The sequence below is a fragment of the Diuraphis noxia genome, unplaced genomic scaffold, assembly GCF_037042655.1.
Source record: "Diuraphis noxia isolate RWA-SAM2 unplaced genomic scaffold, SU_Dnox_SAM2 contig0004, whole genome shotgun sequence".
NCBI lineage: Eukaryota > Metazoa > Arthropoda > Insecta > Hemiptera > Aphididae > Diuraphis > Diuraphis noxia.
The window spans coordinates 39,227,307-39,243,700 of record NW_028301714.1 but is presented as its reverse complement, the minus strand read 5'-3'; positions in this window follow the sequence as shown (position 1 = coordinate 39,243,700).

The window sequence follows — 16,394 nt, the reverse complement described above, 5'->3', positions numbered from 1 at the left end:
AATTCTCGACCTCTATATGTCGTATGATGTAAGCCATATATTTATCGGATATAAAACTTTATGATTACATTTTTTGTCCTCTATCCACCCTCAATCATCTCACACAAAATCATAATATTTTTATGCATAATCCAGAAATACAATCATTATTATATAGTGAAACAGTTAAACATAATTTTAATTTCTTAATGATGACAACAAAAATTAAACGTACTTTTATAAGTGTGCATCATAAACTATTGCGATCCACGTGAATGTATAGGTATTTTTTGGTATAAATTATGAACTACATTTATTTATAAAATTTCAAATATAATATGTTGTACGTAACCTGGGATTTAAGTATTTTTATTTCGTATAGTCCTGTGGAACAATCAATATAGATTTCGTATACCTAATAAAATAACTAATAAATCGAGTAGGTGGGTAGTACTGTTGTTGTAGTAGTTTTAATAAAATTATCTTTAGAACCGTTATAAAAGTTAGTGATCTTACTCGTAAAAATATACATCATTTATTAATTTTAAATTTGTAATGAATATTGAATTTTTTTTTCTTAATTAAAAAATTTAACCTTAATGACATAAGCCATTGAGATGCAATGATTATTGTTTACATCGAGTACTTTATTTATAAATATATGAGTATATATCAAGTCATAAAAAATTCATAAAAATTATAAATACAGTGGTTCTAATCTCATAAAATATGGAAAATTATAATAGGTTGTAATTAAATACAACTGCAATCTGCTTAATACAGACATTTGACAATGATAGATTTTTTTGTAAGTATTTTTTTTTTTTTTTTTTTTGTATTAACTAAAATACTCAATTAAAGTTTCAAAAAAACAATTAAATATGAACCACATTTTTTCCAGATCCTATTTTTTTCCTGAACATATCAAAAAATGTTTTAAAATAAATACCTAATTAAATCATTTTTTTCAGTTGTTGTAAGTTGTATTCTTTGTGATTTTGGAATTTCGGTTTTAGTAAAAGGTCGAATCGCTAAACAACCCATGAAAATCGCAGTGTCCTCTATCAAAAAAAAAAAAAAAATTGGAAAGTTCCTCCTGATAATTATCTTACTCGGGTATCTGACAATATGTAATTAAAGAAGGACTACTGAAGCTCGCATCTAGCTAAAATTATCCCCTCCCGATTTTACCCATTTTCTCATTGCGACCCTTTCACTTCCACATTTGAGTTCATCTATTTTTCCTCGAGACGCGTTTCCTCGTTTATTTATCGACCGTGTTCTCGTATGCGCCCGGTAGTTCAACGACCCACTGCGGGGACCAAAAATACATCAAACCACCATTAACATTCGTTGTACATTCCCGGGGACAATGCGACTCCCGATCACGAATTTTTCATTTTTATCGACGTTCGGAACCATACTTATTAAGTCGTTATTTGCGCGAGTTGCAAAAACAATTATTTGTGAATTATATTTGATTTTCATTCTTACCATTAAAAACTCGATCATTAATAATGATGCTTTAAAATATATATTTATAATTTCTTTTGTTTGTTGGTTTTAAAAAGTTATAATATTGTTTTAGATAAGGCTTTCAAATCCCATGCATATAAAAAAATTTAATTTTAATTTGAAAGTTATAGTATGCAAAAACACATTTTTGAAAATTTAATATTTTAATAAAGAAGTTTTCAATATTCCTTAATGTTTTGAGAAATATACGCTTAAAACAATATGCTCAAATCCACAATAACTCTCGAAAAATTATAAGTTCAGATTTGGTATAGGGTTCACGTTGCGTAGATAATTCCTAGAAAACATTTATTTATTTATGAATATTATTAATAACTAACATATAAAATCAACTTTATGTAACCCTGTGTAATCATATTTTTTGATAATTAATTTTAACCGTTTTATTCTGAATTAATTGTATTAAGTTATGTTTTAAATTATATAGTTGTTAATATTTTAGATTCTTGCGAAAAATGAAATATATTGGTTTCACAATTGCAACACATCAGAGCAGAAAAACTATGAGATTGAAGATGGTTCGCCAAGTTGAAATTTTTTTTGCCCTAAAAAAGAGACCGCTCGTGACCGTGTAATGCAATGGCAGTGTCGGGTACCACTCTATCTCGCTCTCTAATATTTTATTAAACATAAATGGCTCTTTAACAAAAGTAAAAGCCATTTAAATTTTTTGCTAGAAAATAGGTTGCAAGTAAAAATTTTTTTAATGAACATATTATTAATATGTTCTGTTAGCGACTGATATTGATAATTATGTTGAAAAAATAAACAGTTTACTTAATAAATATTTGTCTTCAAGACTTCATCATGAAAAAATTCAATGTCCCCCAAAACAACTGTGATTTTGTCTTCATAATAAGCTTTGGGTAATTCGGTTTTAAAGACAGAAAAAAAACTTTAAATATAGTGAACCTTAATGAGATTAAAAATCAGTTTTATAGTATTATATTAATGAAACCTAAAAGTTGTACTCTGTAAATTATGTATTTATTAACATTTATTTTGTCATTGGGTGAAAAATATTAAATCATATCGTACTTTTTTTTTATATACAGACCATACCTAAATTATATATTATTATAGTATTTGTATGACATAATATATAGTAATAATAATAAAGCATTTAGAACAACATTCAAAATCTAACTACGGGAAGTTCTAAAATCTATTCTCGAATGTAAATCTATGGAAAAATTTGCGACCACCCAAAATGACAGTGACTAGACAATAATATTTTTAATTTTTTTTTTTTTTTTTGTCTCCCCCGTTAGATTCTTATCGAAATATAACTGACAAAGAACTCGTACGTCACAACAGAACGTTTTCAATACGAGGGGCGTGTGCGTAATATTTTTAATCCATCACTAATCCCTTACATGTGTGTTCGTGGATGGAGCACGCAAGATAATTTATGATGCATACTAATATTATTATTATTATTATTATTATTATGTAGCGAGTGTGTCTGCTCGATGAACCATTGGCGGCGGCGGTGGCGTGTTTATTATTCACAAACACTACAGCACCGTCGTACTCGTTATGCAGGCCGTCGTAAGTTCCGTCTCTGCCACCGCGGTCGTTCTGCTCCGATGCCGTCGCTTCAACGGTGGCAGAACAACGAGACGAAATTCGTAGTTTATAATATTATCATTATTCATTATAATTATAATAATAGTCGTCGGTGAAAACACATGGCAATGAGTCGAACGGAGTATAAATAATAATAGAAAAAAAAAATGAGTAAAAAAAGTGTAAAAAGAATATATTTTTAGTATTATTATTATTGTTTTTTGCACCCCAATTATACACCCGAATGTCATTTGTTTACCCGGAAAAACGTATCCTTCACGTTTTGGGACCAGAAAAAAAATATTCATTTAACAACGTACAATTATAACGATTTTTTAGTATCATTAAATCTACCTCATCGAATTTTTTCGTTATATTTTTTTGCTGTTTCCATCTCGTTGTATTAGTTTATAACACAGTTAGTTTGTTCGTGTACCATAAAATATCAACATTCTTAACTATATATTATATTATATGTAAGGTGAATGTACAAAAAATAAAAATAAATAACGAAGAGATACATCATATTATTATATTATACTACCATAAATATACAACATCGATATTATAATGTATGATTATATTTTGTAGACTGATTTTTGTATAAATATAATATGCAAAAATAAAATTAAAGTGTACATATATAATTTGTTACACAATACTTTTAAATGTGAGAATCATTCGTTTTATACAAATATTACGTTGTTTTGGAACTAAACAACAATTATAATGTTTTTATTATGTCTGTGTGACGTATGTATACTTATTTACACACTAGACACACACAGACGATATTTGTGATTTGTGATGATATTGTGTCCTCTTATTTAAACATGTTTAAGTTTAGTCTAGTGATCCGTTACAATTTATAACTTATACTTACATATACATTATCAAACCGGTTTATAGATTTTTTCACACACTAAGTATTACAGGGTGGGCATTCATATTATATAAACAATAAGCATCCTTGTTTGGCTTAGATAAATATTTACTGAAAGACACATTTGCTGTAGTCGATATTATTTATTATTTACTTGGATAAAATATTAAATTTTTACACTACGCTGTACATTTAATTTTAATTTGTCAAGTATTATTATTATTATAGATGTTACAGAGATCTCCCAACCAACAATTATTTAAAAAAAAAAATATATATATATATATAGTTTTTTTCTTATAATACATTAATAATAATTATTATACCCTATGAAATTTGTCTATCATCATTCATAAATATAATTTTCATAGATAATAAAATAAAATATTTATGAATTGATATTGTCAAACTACAATCTAGTTGAATATAAATGCATAAATTTTTTTTAATATTTGACACAGGTGAAAATCGTATAAACTCTGCTTCAGTGTATATGTGTACGTGAGTGTGTATGTGTGTGTGTCCCAAATAATACTACTGAAGCGGTCTGTAGCCCATAGGGAAAAGGCGTTTCGTGTTTTTACTTTAGTCGTGTCAAAGAAATAAAACAATTTTCACGCACGTTCCGCAACATACCTTAGAAATTATTATGGTTTGCATGTTTTTTTTTTTTTTTTATTGAAATGTCGATTACGAGATTTAAAAACATAATATACGTTACTCTATTTTACCATTGATGTAATTATTTAAGTCTGATATTATGCTGTGCAGTATTATAATATAATGATATATTTTTATATGTTGTAAAAAATGTGTTTTTATTTTTTTAATCCAAACAATAGCTATTTGCTTATATACTTTTTTTTTAAATATTATCTGATCAAACTATGAATATTACTTTAAAAGGTGACTATAGACGTATAGGTATAATATTATAATAATACAAAACAGAAAGCTATAAAATGAAAAATAAATAACCCATAAACACCATAGACGACGCACGTCATTGACGTAATTTCACTATGGTTTATGGTTTCTAGGAGTTGGTATTAATTATAACTTTATTATCGTTCTATAACATCTCACTACATATATTGTATATACATATATTAAATATATGGTACATTATGCCAACATAATTTTGTTCTTCTAAGTTCTTTAGCCATCTGGTACTCATAATTTTTAATTACGTTAAAAACTATTAATTACCTGTATTTTATAATAAGAAATAAAAATACTAGAAAATACATGACGTATACTGTTCTATAATCATAAATTACATTTTGTTTAAAAAACTTCAAGTTTCTGTATTCTGTGCAACTTGTATAATAATATTATAATACTATCATGGTTTTGAAAACGACACATTACTTTTTGTGGTACTCAATTCAAAATAATTATCTACTATCGATGCATAAAAAAAATCTGTGAGACGAGTATGGGCAATACTATTGAACAGAATAAGACGTTTTTGAATTTATTGAAGATGTGAAGTGGAACCTGCTGGTTTGATAATTATTAATGTGGATTCCAGAGGGTAATTGAACTGAGTATGCCCACGCACATTGACTCCGAATCGTTAAAATTTACTTTTTACGTACACAATGATAATATAATTAAATATATAATTGTAATATTATGTAATAAAATAACTATTGCCATCAACCAACGCAATTATTTTTAAAAACAGTGTAATTTGTAATATTATTATTCGTGATAAATTATACAAGCGTTTGACTGACTACCGGATTACAGTGGGTGACCATCGGCTGTGATGCAGATGTTCCAAATCGGTTGGACCGGTTTTGAACTTTATGGGTCCAGTCGGTGTAAATAAATAAATAAACAAAAACGTAAACCAATAAAAAAATAAAAAAAATATTCTAAAATAAAACATCAGACATCACTTAAACCGGACCGCAGCTTTTAATTGCTTAATTTGTAACCCCAGACACATTTATTGTGTTGGTAAAAACATTAAAAAAAAAAAAATAACAGCAAACAGGTTTTTGGCCGTTTCAATTAGTAATCGTTTTGTTGTCGTCCGTGTGCACACCAAAAAGAAATAATATGTATATAAAAATCATACATGTATCATATATTATATAAAATAATGATATAATAGATGGCAATGGTGGTGTTGTATGGGAATCGAGTTGATTTTTTTTTTTATTCTTCCCCCGATGTCACCCTGCAGCCGTGGGCCGTGGTTTACGCACCTAACCTAAACAATAATAATATTATTACGATAAAGAGTGTATGGGACGAGATGAAACCGATCTCGATCGCTTGAGGACCGGTTGCGATGGTCGTCGTAAAAATATCGCCGACGTTTATCAACCGGGCGGGCGGCCGGCCACCCCGGGGAGCGCAGTGGCGCCGGGTTTGACGCATTCTTCGTCACCGTATATCTCGTATTGTATTATTATCATTTTATTATACAGAACTCTCGCACACAAAATACTGCCCATACCGATTATATTATATTATACTTACATTTTTTTTTCCACCTGTACCTGGGTGTCCAAACAAACGTTTACCGGTTATTAACAGAGTTTCGCCTTGCACACACACACACACACACACACACCTATAAAATCGACCTTGCTGCAGGACTCTGGTATATCGTCTCGTCTCCATTATAAACGACCACTTGGCATGTTATACCGTGAAACCGTGGTCAGTATATATATATATATATATATATATATATTAATCATGTACATTATGTGACGGTCTACGGTGACATCGAGGATGCCGTTTCGAGGGTGAACATCCCGACACTTATAGATGACGATGAGTACGTATCACCCCCCCCCCCCCGAGATTACGACGGACACGCAGCATTTGTAGCTTGTACATAATAGCGGTAGATTCTAAGATTTTACCGAATATCGTTCGATGGTTGACTACATAATATAACCAGCTATTACGTCTTATTTGTTTCGCTGTTTTATTTCTACAGTGAATTTGTTCACACGATTAGATTCGTTTTTTTTCTCTCTATTTGTCACTGGAAAATAATAATAATAATCGCTTCTTAACCTTTTAATTGCTAATCGCTATTAAGTATGTTTAGGTTATTACGAATCATCCGAAGAATTTCAATAATTAATTACATTTTAAACTGATATGAAATAAAGCTGTTATAACTTATACCATTAAAACGATGTTGCAATATCTGATTTGGTATGCACTGCAATTGTGTAAATGATCTGGAAACAAGTATTTTTATTTTAAAAATTAATCGTGTGGCAACTTTAGACATACTTAATAGAAAATCAATTCAAATTCAAAGAAATATATAACAATTTTATTGCTAAATTTACCAAAAGTTATAGGTACAACTGGTTTACATTTTATTCTTTAATATTATATCTCCGATATACAATAAAATAATAATTTTCTATCAATTAAACTAAAATATACCATTCTTGAATCCAATTCGTTGAAATATTAATTTTAAACTAAAAATACAACTTGTCTTTATGTAAAATTCAGTACACTCATTTTTTAAGTTCTACCTTTTAAATAATCTTATAGAAATTTTTTACAAAACCTGAGAAATTAATTTTTTTTATTTCGTATCTTATACATATTTTTAATGCTCTCTATTATACCAATAATTTTCTTGCCAAAATCTATTTATTAGCCGTAAAATGTTAACTCGTGCTCACTTAACCATGAAACGACTATTAACTTTATTTTCTTTTTACACACATATAAACAGTAGAACACAAATCATCGTTGTTAGACTATAAAATGATGACTTTTTATAGGTAGCTTTAATAGCTAAGCAATATAAAAGTCTTGAAAATTATAGAACTATATTATATGTGCCTTAAAAGTAAATACCATGATGTTTCAAATATATAGTTTATAATTACATTATAAAGAATAACTATGGACAATTAAATTGGAACAAGTCAGTGATCGAAAATCAATATTATTTTTATAATTGTTTATTTTACACCAATGGGTAGTAAGTTATTAATAAAAATTAAAAAGAGAGTAATAAAACATAAACTATTATACAATACAATCATTATATTCCAACTAATTATATAATTTTTGTTGTAAACTGACTTAATCCTCATCAGCACAAGTTAAAATTGTATTATTATTGTGAATTTTAAAATAATAATAAATCATCGCTTTCGAAAAACGATCTTGGGTGGACTTTGGGTTAGTACTTACGGTTTATAGGGCGTGTTTAAACCTTTAAGTGCTCATAAAAAGAATTTACGACTAAAGATTTCAACATTTTATTAGTGGTAATAATGAAGATGATAGAAAATTCATCTTAAAATAAATTTAATAGTTATAAAATCAAATTCAAAATGTTATCAAAAATGCTTGTTAATAACACCCTTATTAATTATTATTTGTGTAACCAATAAATTAAGATTTTTAACTTGCATAACTACAAAAAAAAATTAAGTCAACTTTTCTAATATTTTAAATTAATTTATAATATAAATAACACATTATTATTCACCTTATTTCAAACTTTACACCTTTAGGATTTTAAAATTAAAATAACAAATTGTAAACAACAAAAATTATAACGAATGTTCGAACATTTCAAGTCTCTAGGATTATTAAAAAGTTGTTAAAAATGTGAAAAGTTTTTGTAAAACCAGTGTTTCCCTAGAGACACGGGAGGTGACAGTATTTTAGTACCGTTTTCTTCCACAATTTTTTTATTTTTTATTTTTTATTTTTATTCTTGAAAAATTAAAATGGTTTTATTTTTAGAACCGTATTATGTTATACAATAAGCATTAAATATATAATATATAATACAAATGCAGTTAAACCCCATTAAGACAAAATCGCTTAGGACCGTAAAATGTTAACGTCTTAACGAAGTTTCCAACTTGACGAGGGGGGGGGAGTGTTCATATTCATTATGTATTTGAATCGGGACCGAAGAAATTGTTCGCATTATCTGGGTTTTACTTTATATAACATTATCTAATATCTTAAGAATGCCTGACTTATTATAGCCAAACATTTTGATGGTGAAAAATAAATTAAAAGTTTAAAAAAATCCTATATCATATACTATGTTGTTAAATATTGTAATTAATTCTCAAGTTCAATTTATTAATATAAACGATGTTGTGATATTTTCATACAAGATTGAATAAAAAAAAATAAAAAAACTATACCATATGAAATTCATGTATGTTAATTATAATCATAACAATATAGACTGAAATATGTCTACCTCTTGAATGAACTTAAGAATAATTCATGGATGAACAAATCGAAGAAGTTAAAAATTAGTTGGCCATGATAATAATCTCCATGGAAATAACACAATACTGTTTACCAACGTTGTCGTCGTTTGCTACTAAGTATTACCTATATTTTAATATTTTATTCCTTTTTTTTAACAACGTAAAAAACCTAACATTTAAAATACCACGGTGATACCTAGCTATTTGTCTACTTCAATTGGTAAAAATATTAATTTTGATGAGCGAATTGTATTTTATCAATCTGAGAACAAGATTTTTTTTTTAATTTTACCGCATAATATTATACAACTGCCAACACGGTTTTATATATAAATTAAAAACATAAACACCACTGAAATATTAATAAAGTAGTGAGTGACTTGTGTGAAAAAATAATAGTTTTCTAAAAACAAAATTTTATATGGTTATAACCAATTTTATTTTCTTAACGACATTTGGTTAGAAAATTTAACATAGTATACGATTCAACTCGTATTTTGTCATAGATTAAAAAATCCAAGCACACTATTATTATTATTCCTGTACCAATGTTTTTACATGCATCAAAAGTGTGCGTGACGGAGTACTACACGAATATCATCGATGGCCCCACCGGGAAGCCTGATATGAACGGTTCAATGGTTTTAATCATTAACACATAATAATAATAATAATAATAATAATAATGATATATTATAATTTATTATATTGTATAGTTTATTTTTTCTGCCTGTGTTGATAGAAAATGATTTAACAATAAACGCAATTAGGGCATACACAGCGTGTAACTGCATAGTCAAGAAGGGGTGGTAGGGGTGTGAGTTTGGCGTGCGTGTCATGTGAACATTAACGCCGAAAAAACAACCACTGAAGAATTAATTATCGGTAGCCAGATGTTGCTTAATCAATACATTGTAGTTGTTATTGGTTTTAACTCGATTAAATTACTTTCCTCGAATATAATAACACACACATGCATGCGTGGGCTGGCAGAACATTGTCTATATAGGTAGCACGCAAAAGCCGTTCAAGGGGTTGTCGTGCTAAAGGACGTAACGGTGAAGCAGCAGTAGGGAATAGTGTAATGGGAGAAGAATTACATTCTTTATTAGAGACTATATAACACCAGTGGTATTTTTTGCTTCTTTAAGGATATAAATGCACATTATTTTATGTTTTTTTATTTCTGTTTGTGGTCTCGAAAAGACCAGCTCGTTTAAGTCGCAATGACAAATTATGTACTATGAGGGGCCAGCTCGAGTGCTTATTACAATTACATCCCCCGGTAGCCTCACTCTAAATCCCAGATAGCTCCCGGAGGGGATCCAAAACGACCCAGAATCTCATTTACTTCTGTATAGGGTGACCCAAAATCAGACATGTTTTCCAAAACTGTTCCAATTCATGCCAATTTTCCTTTTATAATTTACTAGCTAGTTGGTTAAAGTTGCCAAAAACATATTTTCTATCATCTCTTTTTATTTGGGCCGTATAAATCCACCATTTTACTGTCTTATTTGTAGATAAAAAACTACAATGTCTACTTTGTAGTAAACTATACAATGTTTCTCTATATTAATATTGATCAACTTAATTTATCAATTAATCCACCTCATTACATAATTCAATTTTATAATTCAAAGAAATAGTTTTCAAATTGTATTAATTATGAAAAAGTAATAATATTTGTCATGTCTGAATTTTTGTAGTAATGTAGTATTTTTATGAAAATATAATGTACATAATCAAGTGTTAAACTTTTATAAATATATTGATCCTATTTTGTTATGTGCTAATAATTTGACGATAAAAATTAAACATATTAATGTTTTATTTCGTTTTTATGATAGAATATGTCAGTTAAAAATTTAAAATCCAATTTAAAGTATATTTATTTTGATTAAAAACTCAAAAGTTCATGGTATGATAAAGGGTCATTAAATACAGTTTTCATCTGTTTAAAGTTGTCATCTTAACTATTTTGGAAACAACTGACAATAATATCATCAAATACAATAATAAAATTTATACGTTATTAAAAATATGAAAGTACCTATTTCTTTTAGTCATTTCTAATTTATTTTAAAAACAGAAGATTCAATAACTTCAAAAATAATAATATATAGTCGTTTATTGGTTATTAAAAGAATTTTTTTGCACACCATGAGCTGTTAGATTTAAGTCATATTGTAAATTTCATCGAATTAAATAACACGCTTAATGAATGTTTAATTTTTCCTCTTAATTTAATTGTAATTATTATTATGCAAATTTGATCGACACTCACTCGAAATTAATTCTGTAGGATATTAAACGACGCATAAAGTAAAATTTGATGGGAGGCCTATGTTTCTCACTTAGAATGATGGAATTTTGATTAAATGATTAATAATATACGTATAGGTACCCTTAACTACACATCACCTAAAAATATTAAAAAATATTCAATTTCAGTCAATGTTTAAAATATACCTACCAAATTCATCTACATAAAACCAAAATACCATATAGCTCTAATGTGATAATTGTCTAATTGCATGTTGTCACACCGAATGATTTTTAATGTTTTATTCGTGGTCTACTGAATACTTAGTCCATTGTGTACTTTTTAACTAATTTACTGTAAAGATTACCCGATTTTAAACGATTATTTTCTAGTTGCGTAACTGATAGCCATATTAAATTCGTATAGATTTTAGAGACTTGTAGGTCGCTATAATTATTATATTATATATTTGTTGTGTGTACCGAGATGGATCGGTGGAGTGGCAAAATTTCCGTGCTAGCAAATAAGTTGGTCAGGAAGGGGGGGGCGCAGTGAACTGGGCAAAAATATAATAATAATACTTAATAATTCGATCGAAATAAAATGTATTACGCGCCACCCGTTGACGTGACTTTATGCAATGTTCGTGACAGGCACGTGGAACAGCGTATACGTATGGAGACGGTTAAGGTAGGCTTTAATATTATATACATATAATGTGTATGCGTAAATAAAGTCTTTGGGAGGTATGTTTATTATTATTATTATTATTCGTATTCATAATGTCCGAAACATAAACGGCGTGTAACCGCCATATAAGTACCGCATAACTACAGTTATTATATTATATAATATATGCTATGTATACTACACGGGGTAACTGGCTTGGGTTTATTCTTCTTATTTTTTTTCCAATAAAGAAACCGTGCGAGTGTTTTGAAAAATTATGTCTGATATGGATAAAAAAAAAAAATGAAGAGAGAATAAATTAAATCGTACGCACACAGCACCGCGCGAGGAAAAGCAAACGAGCCAGAGAGAGACGGACAGAGAGAAAGATAAAAATCGTAGATTTCTCCGTGACATTTTTCGGATGGTCGTGACTGCGATCGTACATGTAATGGCGCGCGCACACGAATATTCCCGACTGAAAAACCGACTTCATGACAATTATTTATACGTATTGTTCTTATTTGTGTGCCCGGAGGTTAAGACCGCGTGTCTCAGATAAATCGTAAAGTCGTGTATAGTAGTTGTTGTGGTATAAAGCAGAGGATCTTATTTTATTTTTCAAAGAGATAGCAGGAAGCAGAGTAGGAGGAAAAATTAGATTTAAACACACACGTACGCGAGTATGAGGTCTCCTCTACAGTCACCGTACGTTAGGTTTGGTTTAACGAGCAAAATTAACCATTTACCGGCTCGGTAGGATAAGCGCAAATTCCACCATCATTATAATGATACACGTGCAGCGCATGATCACCACAAGAGACAGAACTAAATAATAATATTATGTAAAACAACAAAGACACCGATGATGACTTTATCAGATGTTGAAACGTTTCCTCACGAATCATTCACATTGTATAGTATAATTTATATCTATACTGATTCACGTCATTGGTTTCCCGTTTAAAATTATTAATTATTTTGTTATCTGCTCACAGGTTATTTGTTATACAATCAACGATCGTTTCCGTAAAAGCCATATGAGTTACGTTAAACATAATATTATTTTACCTATTTGATCTCATTTTACTCTGACGTCTAAAACGAAAATAATTTTTATTAATAAATAAAATATATTTTTTTTTTGGCGCAAATCGAATATTCAGAGTTACTTTTATAATGTATGTATACTAATTGTATTACATTTAATTATTTAAAATGTTAAAGAAAATACGATATTAAATTACTAGTTTTTAATATCATTTTTTTTTTTAGTGATAGTATTATCAAATTATAGCAAACACTCAGAAATAACTTACCAACTGAGCTAACCACTTTGTAATAAGGCGATAAAAATGATGTTGTGTTTAGTTTTTTTACCCTAAGTGTTATGGTGAATTTGCTTTTACATTAAAGCTCTCACAACATTAAGCTTTTAAAAAGGGGGAAATACACTCCATAACATAAAAAAGGTGTTTGTAAACATTTAATATATTATATTTAAAAAAAAAAATCGAAATATTTCATTTTTTATTGTCTTCGACTACACGTCTACATTTATATTAATGATAAACAGTAATACTGAGATTATAACATTTCAAGTGCTTTAATAAAAATGAGGTGAATAAATATTTAATCATACAAGTAACAATTTTTTTTTTAAATTTAAATATATTATGTTTATTTATTACACTTTGATATTTTGGAATAGGTAGTCAATATACCTACCCGGTATGTAGTATGTACATGTGTTTGTTTTTATTATAATATAGCTGTTATATTTTGAAACGACGGAATAAAAATAATATGCACTAGCAATATTGTTGTGAAAATGTTTATTGTAAAAAATAATATTATGTTTTAGAACTATATCTACTGCTAAAAGTAGGTTGTGATTTTAATTTAAAGCATTTTATTAACGTACGTATATTATACAAATTAGTAAGTTGTAAATAGTATATTATGGAGTAACTGTGCTTTCATTTTAACAAAAACACTGTTAATTCTCTATTTCTCTCATATCATTTTACTTTCGGAAAATTTAAATTTTAAATTTTCAAATGAATTTCAATCATTTAACCTAACACAGTTAAGTCATACTCATATGAACACACTCAAAGTAGGTACGTACCTATCGAAAACATAAAGCTTTTTTCAAATTTGATCTGATAACAAATTTGTATTTCAAATATTACATTTACCCTCCGATTAACAATTCACAATTAATCCAAATACGCTATTAACTCATTTGCATTGTTTATGTCACTTTTAAATATTATTATGTTCATTACAGCATTCTATATTGTTGTTGTGTTCGTTCGATTTTATTGCACCATAATCTACTATAGAGAACATTATGAGTTCACATATAAAAACTATCTAAAAACGGCTGTAAAAGATTTTTCCTTGATCTTTTTGACACAAAAAAAAACACTTAAAACATATAATTTAATATATACACGACAATAAAATATTACATTGTATGGGCCAGAGTCAACATGATACTTTCGATAACTGGCTTCAAAGCGACATGCCATTGTTTACCGGAAATCTGTGTGTACCCTCTATTTGTGTAAAAATAGAAAAACACAATCGTCGTCGCTGTCGGCGATGGTGGTGGCGGTGGCGGTGGCGGCTGTAGTTTGCCGACAACTAAGGTGGGATACTGAGAAAAGAGCTGTATACAAGTCACCCCCGCGGTGGTGGTCCTATAGTACGCGCGCTCGCTCGTGTGTGTTTCAGAAGACAAATGCGTTGCCGAAGTTGTGTCGCAAACCTAATTGTTACACCGCGCATAAAACACGACGATTGTGGGGGACAGATAAAACGCGAGAGGGGAAAAGGTCTTCGTCTCCACGCACCGCGTTCGTATTTATAATGCAACTGTCTTATAGTTATAACAGTCGGTCTGGTGGCCAGATGGCGACGTTTTGTACATATTATAAACACCGCTGGCCGCGTGGGCACAGTGTAAAAAAAAGGTTCCTCCGAAACAGGTTTCAGTTATATTGCGCAAGTGTGTGTGTGTCCGAGACAGATTCCTGCTCAGAGACGGTCGTTAAAGTCGACACGTGATTTAGACCAATGCGTATATATCTTCTACGACTTTCTGTGGGAAAACTTGATGCCATTTTATAGTTGGAGTATATAAGATGAGTGCGAAAAAATTTTCTACAAATTTATGTAATCATGCAAACCGCTATAGTATGAGTTAGATACGTTATATAAAATAACATTATACTCTACAAAGCAGGTTATGTGGGCGATAAAAATGTCTAATTATAACATGTCCGGCTGTTGAATACTTTAACACAATATTAATATATACCTTATATAGATAATATGACTTTAATATTTACAAGAACGTTATGAAAAGTTGCCATAACATTATGTAGGTAGGTAAAATATATTGTTAATATGCATTGTACCATTTGTACTTACAATATATATTGATTAATATTTTTTTTTTTAAACTTATTCTACATTCGTTTCGTGCTCAATACACTAGTTTGTAGGTAGGTATACAAAAACAGTTATCGATCATCACTTCAGAATTATTATAATCTACCTACATTATTAAGGGGGAAAGGTATTGGTATTTAAAATAAGTGGCAATTTCAATTTAGAGCTACAAGACGGCTGTCAGCAATAATAGTAATAATAATAATAGTATGATGGTTCCTCTATAATGAACTTCCAAAACCAATTCCAAATGCGCCCATTGTGCAGTGTATCCGGTAATGATTAACAAACGACTAACCGTATTTGTGTTTGTCGAATACTCTCCTAGTTACCGTTTTGTAATATACAATATATTATGGTATTAAACAGTGAAACGATAGAAAACGATTTCAAATTTAAATGATTAATAGGCGTCGGGCCATGCATACAAATGGAGTTGTACGATAAACACAAACCGTTTACAATGTCTCACGATGTGTATGATAAAAAAAACTGTTCATACTAAGATAACTGTATGTAAAAATAAATGCGTTGAATGTTATGGTAATACAGAAAGAAAAAACGCTTTTCTTTTCTTATTCTTTTAGTTTTACTATTCTCGAGTTACCCAAATCGTTGGGGGTGGAAGATTTAAAAAACTAATGTGTTAAGCGAAATCGTGAAAAAACGTTGGAAAATATATTTTTAACTGTACTGTGGACACGAAATACGTGAAACTTTCAATTCCGTAACAGATTTATTAAATACTCCGTGCCAAAGTATGCAAGAATGCGCATTTGAAAGG